This window comes from Scomber japonicus, chromosome 14, assembly GCF_027409825.1.
Source record: "Scomber japonicus isolate fScoJap1 chromosome 14, fScoJap1.pri, whole genome shotgun sequence".
NCBI lineage: Eukaryota > Metazoa > Chordata > Actinopteri > Scombriformes > Scombridae > Scomber > Scomber japonicus.
This window is the reverse complement of record NC_070591.1, coordinates 45001-52500: the sequence shown is the minus strand read 5'-3', so window position 1 is coordinate 52500 and position 7500 is coordinate 45001. Positions and strand designations below refer to the sequence as shown.

The 7500-nt window shown below is 47.3% G+C and overlaps 1 protein-coding gene across 1 annotated transcript in view; it reads right to left on the bottom strand.

Annotated features, from left to right (window-relative positions):
• The window catches only part of psda (pleckstrin and Sec7 domain containing a), a 39665-nt gene that overhangs the window by 24761 nt on the left and 7404 nt on the right, over nt 1-7500 (bottom strand). The window lies entirely within an intron of this gene.

The window sequence follows — 7500 nt, the reverse complement described above, 5'->3', positions numbered from 1 at the left end:
TTGTCTCTATATTGTCTCTATATTGTCTCTATGTTGTCTCTATGTTGTCTCTATGTTGTCTCTATATTGTCTCTATATTGTCTCTATGTTGTCTCTATGTTGTCTCTATATTGTCTCTATATTGTCTCTATATTGTCTCTATATTGTCTCTGTGTTGTCTCTATATTGTCTCTATGTTGTCTCTATATTGTCTCTATATTGTCTCTGTGTTGTCTCTATATTGTCTCTATGTTGTCTCTATATTGTCTCTATGTTGTCTCTATATTGTCTCTATATTGTCTCTATATTGTCTCTGTGTTGTCTCTATATTGTCTCTGTGTGTTGTCTCTATATTGTCTCTATATTGTCTCTGTATTGTGTAACATATCTTTACGTCTTTGTGTGAACAGACTGAGAGTAAAGGCTCCTCAGTGACTGTGAGTCCGGATGTTTCTGTAACACCGCCCATTCATCCAGGACAGAAATAACTCATCCAGCAGCAGGAAACACTACCCAGCAGCCACTGGGGCAGGAAACACTACCCAGCAGCCACTGGGGCAGGAAACACTACCCAGCAGCCACTGAGGCAGGAAACACTACCCAGCAGCCACTGGGGCAGGAAACACTACCCAGCAGCCACTGGGGCAGAAACAGACTGTGCTGATTTCAGTTCCTCCAACATATAGACTTTATAACACATCTGCTGTCAGGCTGACCCTAACCCTAACCCTCACAAGGCTGACCCTAACCCTGACCCTCACAAGGCTGACCCTAACCCTGACCCTCACAAGGCTGACCCTAACCCTAACCCTCACAAGGCTGACCCTAACCCTGACCCTAACCCTAACCCTAACCCTAACCCTAACCCTAACCCTGACCCTCACAAGGCTGACCCTAACCCTAACCCTGACCCTCACAAGGCTGACCCTAACCCTGACCCTGACCCTCACAAGGCTGACCCTGACCCTAACCCTGACCCTCACAAGGCTGACCCTAACCCTGACCCTCACAAGGCTGACCCTAACCCTGACCCTCACAAGGCTGACCCTAACCCTGACCCTCACAAGGCTGACCCTAACCCTGACCCTCACAAGGCTGACCCTAACCCTAACCCTGACCCTCCAACATATAGACGTTATAATGACGTTATAACGTCATAGTTTAACTCAGCGTTGCTATGACGACCAGCTGGTACCAAACCCAGTAGAGCAGAGCTAGAACTGAATAATGGACCCAAACAGCCTCCATGAGGGGGCATGAGGACGCCCCCCTACCCCCCCCAGGCAGGCAGGGGCATGACGGCACCCCCCCACCCCACCCCCAGGCAGGCAGGGGCATGAAGACGCCGCCCTACCCCCCCCAGGCAGGCAGGGGCATGACGACACCCCCCCACCCCCAGGCAGGCAGGGGCATGAGGACCTGGTCTCACAGCCCAGCAGCCTGCAGCTGGATCAGCATTCAGAGAACAGCAGAACGGTTCTCTAAGAGATGAGAGCAGCTTCACACTGAGGAGGGGCACTGATGGTCTGGGGGGGCAATGATGGTCTGGGGAGGCAGAACCCTCCAGAACCCTCACTGGGTCCTGGTTCCCCCTGGTTCCTCCTGGTTCCTCCTGGTCATATATAAATATATATATATTCATGCAGCTGGTAAACAGTTTCATGTGTTCAGATCTATTATGGATGCTGGTAGAAAACTTCCTCCACACTGCAGAGCCTGGGGGGGGTGGGGGGTGGTTGGGGATGGGGATGGAGGGGGGTTTGGGGAGGGAGGGGGGGGGGGTGAGGGGGAGTTCAGAAACTTCACTAAAAACAGTGAAGAAAAAAGTTAATTTGGTATTCTGTTTGAAGTGATGCAGAACTGAGTTACTGCTGAGTCAGATAAGTTCAAACAGCTTCACATAGGAAGACTTCAGGAAGCTGCCCCCCCCCCCGCAAACACACACACACACACACACACACACACACACACAGCTGTCAATCACAGCTTTCATTCTGATCATACTCCTCTGACCTCTGACCCTGTCACAGGTTCGTCAATACCAGTAAATACCGGTAAGTCCTCACAGAACCTGCTGGTCTTTATCTAACTCTCAGATCCATAAATCTGCACGTTAATAACACACTAACCCTAATAACACACTAACCCTAACCCTAACACACTAACCCTAACCCTAACACACTAACCCTAACCCTAACACACTAACCCTAATAACACACTAACCCTAATAACACACTAACCCTAATAACACACTAACCCTAACCCTAACACACTAACCCTAACCCTAATAACACACTAACCCTAACACACTAACCCTAACCCTAACACACTAACCCTAATAACACACTAACCCTAATAACACACTAACCCTAACACACTAACCCTAATAACACACTAACCCTAATAACACACTAACCCTAACCCTAACACACTAACCCTAATAACACACTAACCCTAATAACACACTAACCCTAACACACTAACCCTAATAACACACTAACCCTAATAACACACTAACCCTAATAACACACTAACCCTAATAACACACTAACCCTAACACACTAACCCTAATAACACACTAACCCTAATAACACACTAACCCTAACCCTAACACACTAACCCTAACCCTAACACACTAACCCTAATAACACCCTAACCCTAATAACACACTAACCCTAATAACACCCTAACCCTAATAACACCCTAACCCTAACACACTAACCCTAACACACTAACCCTAATAACACACTAACCCTAACCCTAACACACTAACCCTAATAACACACTAACCCTAACCCTAACACACTAACCCTAATAACACACTAACCCTAATAACACACTAACCCTAACACACTAACCCTAACCCTAACACACTAACCCTAACCCTAACACACTAACCCTAACCCTAACACACTAACCCTAACCCTAACACACTAACCCTAATAACACACTAACCCTAACCCTAACCCTAACACACTAACCCTAACACAGTGAGTATCTACAGGTTAATAACTAACAGTGAGTATCTACAGGTTAATAACTAACAGTGAGTATCTACAGGTTAATAACTAACAGTGAGTATCTGCAGGTTAATAACTAACAGTGAGTATCTGCAGGTTAATAACTAACACAGTGAGTATCTACAGGTTAATAACTAACACAGTGAGTATCTACAGGTTAATAACTAACACAGTGAGTATCTGCAGGTTAATAACTAACACAGTGAGTATCTGCAGGTTAATAACTAACAGTGAGTATCTGCAGGTTAATAACTAACACAGTGAGTATCTACAGGTTAATAACTAACACAGTGAGTATCTACAGGTTAATAACTAACACAGTGAGTATCTACAGGTTAATAACTAACAGTGAGTATCTACAGGTTAATAACTAACACAGTGAGTATCTACAGGTTAATAACTAACACAGTGAGTATCTACAGGTTAATAACTAACACAGTGAGTATCTGCAGGTTAATAACTAACAGTGAGTATCTACAGGTTAATAACTAACAGTGAGTATCTAGAATCTACTTTACTTCTTTAATTTGAAGTTTCGGAGCCTCTGAAACAGACACAGTGGTAAAACCTAGTTTCAGATCTCCATGTGCAGTCAATCAGACCCTAACCCTAACCCCCCAGCGGAGGGGGGGGGGGGGGGGGGGGGGACAGACCCTAACCCTAACCCTAACCCTCCAGGGGGGGAGACAGACCCTAACCCTAACCCTCCAGCAGGGGGAGACAGACCCTAACCCTAACCCTCCAGCAGGGGGAGACAGACCCTAACCCTAACCCTAACCCTCCAGCAGGGAGAGACAGACCCTAACCCTCCAGCAGGGGGAGACAGACCCTAACCCTACAGCGGGGGGAGACAGACCCTAACCCTAACCCTAACCCTCCAGCAGGGGGAGACAGACCCTAACCCTAACCCTCCAGCGGGGGGGGGGGAGACAGACCCTAACCCTCCAGCAGGGGGAGACAGACCCTAACCTTCCAGCAGGGGGGGGGGGGGGGGACAGACCCTAACCCTCCAGCGGGGGGGGGGGGGGGGGGGGGCAGACCCTAACCCTCCAGCAGGGGGAGACAGACTGAAACCTTTCACCACGTTTCTATTACTGATGGTGTTGTTGCTGTTTAATCAATAAAAACTATTCAAAGCATCCTCACTTTACTCTGTGTGTGTGTGTGTGTGTGTGTGTGTGTGTGTATGTGTGTGTGTGTGTGTGTGTGTGTGTGTGTGTGTGTGTGTGTGTGTGTGTGTGTGTGTGTGTGTGTGTGTGCATGTATGTGTGTGTGTGTGTGTGTGTGTGTGGAAGGCTCAGGTTTATAAATAATCAATGATCAGAATGATTGATGATCAATAAACAGTTAATAACTAATCAATGTAAGAGCAGCTGGAAGATCTGACGGTGTGAGTCTCACCTGTACACGGCGGGGTAGGGGGGGGCGTACATGTACCTGTCCTCTAAAGCTCCGCCCCCCCAGCACAGCAGGTAGCTCGCCATGTCTGCGTGGCCCCGCCCACTGCAGCCGCGGGCCTGGAGGCGTTACCGAGGGCGACCGAGGCGTTACCGAGGGCGGCCGAGCAACATCACCACACGCCAAACTTATGACATCATCACACTAACAGATGACATCATCTCACTAACAGATGACATCATCAAACTAAACTTTCAATATCCTCCAACGCCCAACATTCCTCCTCCTCTAGCTGCTGCTCCTCTAGCTGCTGTTCCTCCTCCTGCTCCTCCTCCTGAGGCTCCTCTAGCTGCTGCTCCTCCTCCTGCTCCTCCTCTAGCTGCTGTTCTTCCTCCTGCTGCTCCTCTAGCTGCTGCTCCTCTAGCTGCTGCTCCTCCTCCTGCTGCTCCTCTAGCTGCTGCTCCTCTAGCTGCTGTTCCTCCTCTTGTTCCTCCTCCTGCTGTTCCTGTAGCTGCTGTTCCTCCTCCTCCTGCTCCTCTAGCTGCTGTCTGTTCCTCCTGCTGCTCCTCTAGCTGCTGTCTGCTCCTCCTCCTTCTCCTCCTGCTGCTCCTCTAGCTGCTGTCTGTTCCTCCTGCTGCTCCTCCTCCTTCTCCTCCTGCTGCTCCTCTAGCTGCTGTCTGTTCCTCCTCCTGCTGCTCCTCTAGCTGCTGTCTGTTCCCCCTGCTGCTCCTCCTCCTTCTCCTCCTCCTGCTGCTCCTCTAGCTGCTGTCTGTTCCTCCTCCTGCTGCTCCTCTGTTCCTCCTCCTGCTGCTCCTCTAGCTGCTGTCTGTTCCCCCTGCTGCTCCTCCTCCTTCTCCTCCTCCTGCTGCTCCTCTAGCTGCTGTCTGTTCCTCCTGCTGCTGTCTGTTCCTCCTGCTGCTCCTCCTGCTGCTCCTCTAGCTGCTGTCTGTTCCTCCTGCTGCTCCTCTAGCTGCTGTCTGTTCCTCCTGCTGCTGTCTGTTCCTCCTGCTGCTCCTCTAGCTGCTGTCTGTTCCTCCTGCTGCTCCTTTAGCTGCTGCTCCTCCTCCTGCTGCTCCTCTAGCTGCTGTCTGTTCCTCCTGCTGCTGTCTGTTCCTCCTGCTGCTCCTCTAGCTGCTGCTCCTCCTGCTGCTCCTCTAGCTGCTGTCTGTTCCTCCTGCTGCTGTCTGTTCCTCCTGCTGCTCCTCTAGCTGCTGCTCCTCCTGCTGCTCCTCTAGCTGCTGTCTGTTCCTCCTGCTGCTCCTCCTCCTGCTGTCTGTTCCTCCTGCTGTTCCTCTCTGTTTCTTCCACACAGTAAAAATGTCTGAACGCCGGCTTCTCTCCACAACTTTGTCTCCTCTCGTCTCGTCTCAGAGTTATTTTTCCTCGGCTGAAGGAAGGAGGTTTGTGTTTCCTCTCCGGTTTGACCCATGACTCCTCCCCCTCCTCCTCCTCCTCCTCCCCCTCCCCCTCCTCCTCCTCCTCCTCCTCTGTATACTCCTTACTCTCTTCCTCTCTTTGTCTCCTCTTACCTTCCTCCCCTTCCTGGAAGTTTTTATCTTGTTACAGCCTCCCCCCCCCCCCCCCCACACACACACACACACACCGCACACACACACACACACACACACACACACACACACACACACACACACACACACACCGCACACACACACACACACACACACACACACCGCACACACACACACACACACACACACACACACACACACACCGCACACACACACACACACACACACACACACACACACACACCGCACACACACACACCCGCAACTACACTTCATTTATTCATCAAACGTCTGAAAATAAACTCACAAAAGTAAAAATCTTTTAATTTGTGTTTATTTTTAATTTTGATTTAATTAATAAAAATATTCATTTTGACATTTAATTAATTATCTATGAAACATTCTGTGACTTCAGCTGGATTAAAAAAAAAACTTTATAATAATTTATATCCTAAAAAATGTAAAAACAACTAAAGTACTCATTTAAAAATCCAACAGTCGTTAAAGTCTCGTTAATATCTCGTTAAAGTCTCGTTAAAGTCTCGTTAATATCTCGTTAAAGTCTCGTTAATATCTCGTTAAAGTCTCGTTCAAGTCTCGTTAAAGTCTCGTTAATGTCTCGTTAAAGTCTCGTTAATGTCTTGTTAATATCTCGTTAAAGTCTCGTTAAAGTCTCGTTAATGTCTCGTTAAAGTCTCGTTAATGTCTTGTTAATATCTCGTTAATGTCTCGTTAAAGTCTCGTTAAAGTCTCGTTAATATCTCGTTAATGTCTCGTTAATGTCTCGTTAATATCTCGTTAAAGTCTCGTTAGTCTCATTAAAGTCTCGTTAATGTCTTCTTAAAGTCTCGTTATTGTCTCGTTAATATCTCGTTAATATCTCATTAATATCTCGTTAAAGTCTCGTTAATATCTCGTTAAAGTCTCGTTAGTCTCGTTAGTCTCGTTAAAGTCTCGTTAAAGTCTCGTTAAAGTCTCGTTAAAGTCTCGTTAATGTCTTCTTAAAGTCTCGTTATTGTCTCGTTAAAGTCTCGTTAAAGTCTCGTTATTGTCTCGTTAATATCTCGTTAATGTCTCGTTAAAGTCTCGTTCAAGTCTCGTTCTTGTCTCGTTAATCTCGTTAAAGTCTCGTTAGTCTCGTTAGTCTCGTTAAAGTCTCGTTAGTCTCGTTAGTCTCGTTAAAGTCTCGTTAATCTCGTTAAAGTCTCGTTAAAGTCTCGTTAGTCTCGTTAAAGTCTCGTTAGTCTCGTTAAAGTCTTGTTAAAGTCTCGTTAAAGTCTCGTTATTGTCTCGTTAAAGTCTCATTAAAGTCTCGTTAAAGTCTCGTTATTGTCTCGTTAAAGTCTCGTTATTGTCTCGTTAAAGTCTTGTTAGTCTCGTTAGTCTCGTTAGTCTCGTTAGTCTTGTTAGTCTCGTTAAAGTCTCGTTAGTCTCGTTAGTCTCGTTAGTCTCGTTAAAGTCTCGTTAGTCTCGTTAGTCTTGTTAGTCTCGTTAAAGTCTCGTTAGTCTCGTTAGTCTTGTTAGTCTCGTTAAAATCTCGTTAAAGTCTCGTTAAAGTCTCGTTATTGTCTCGT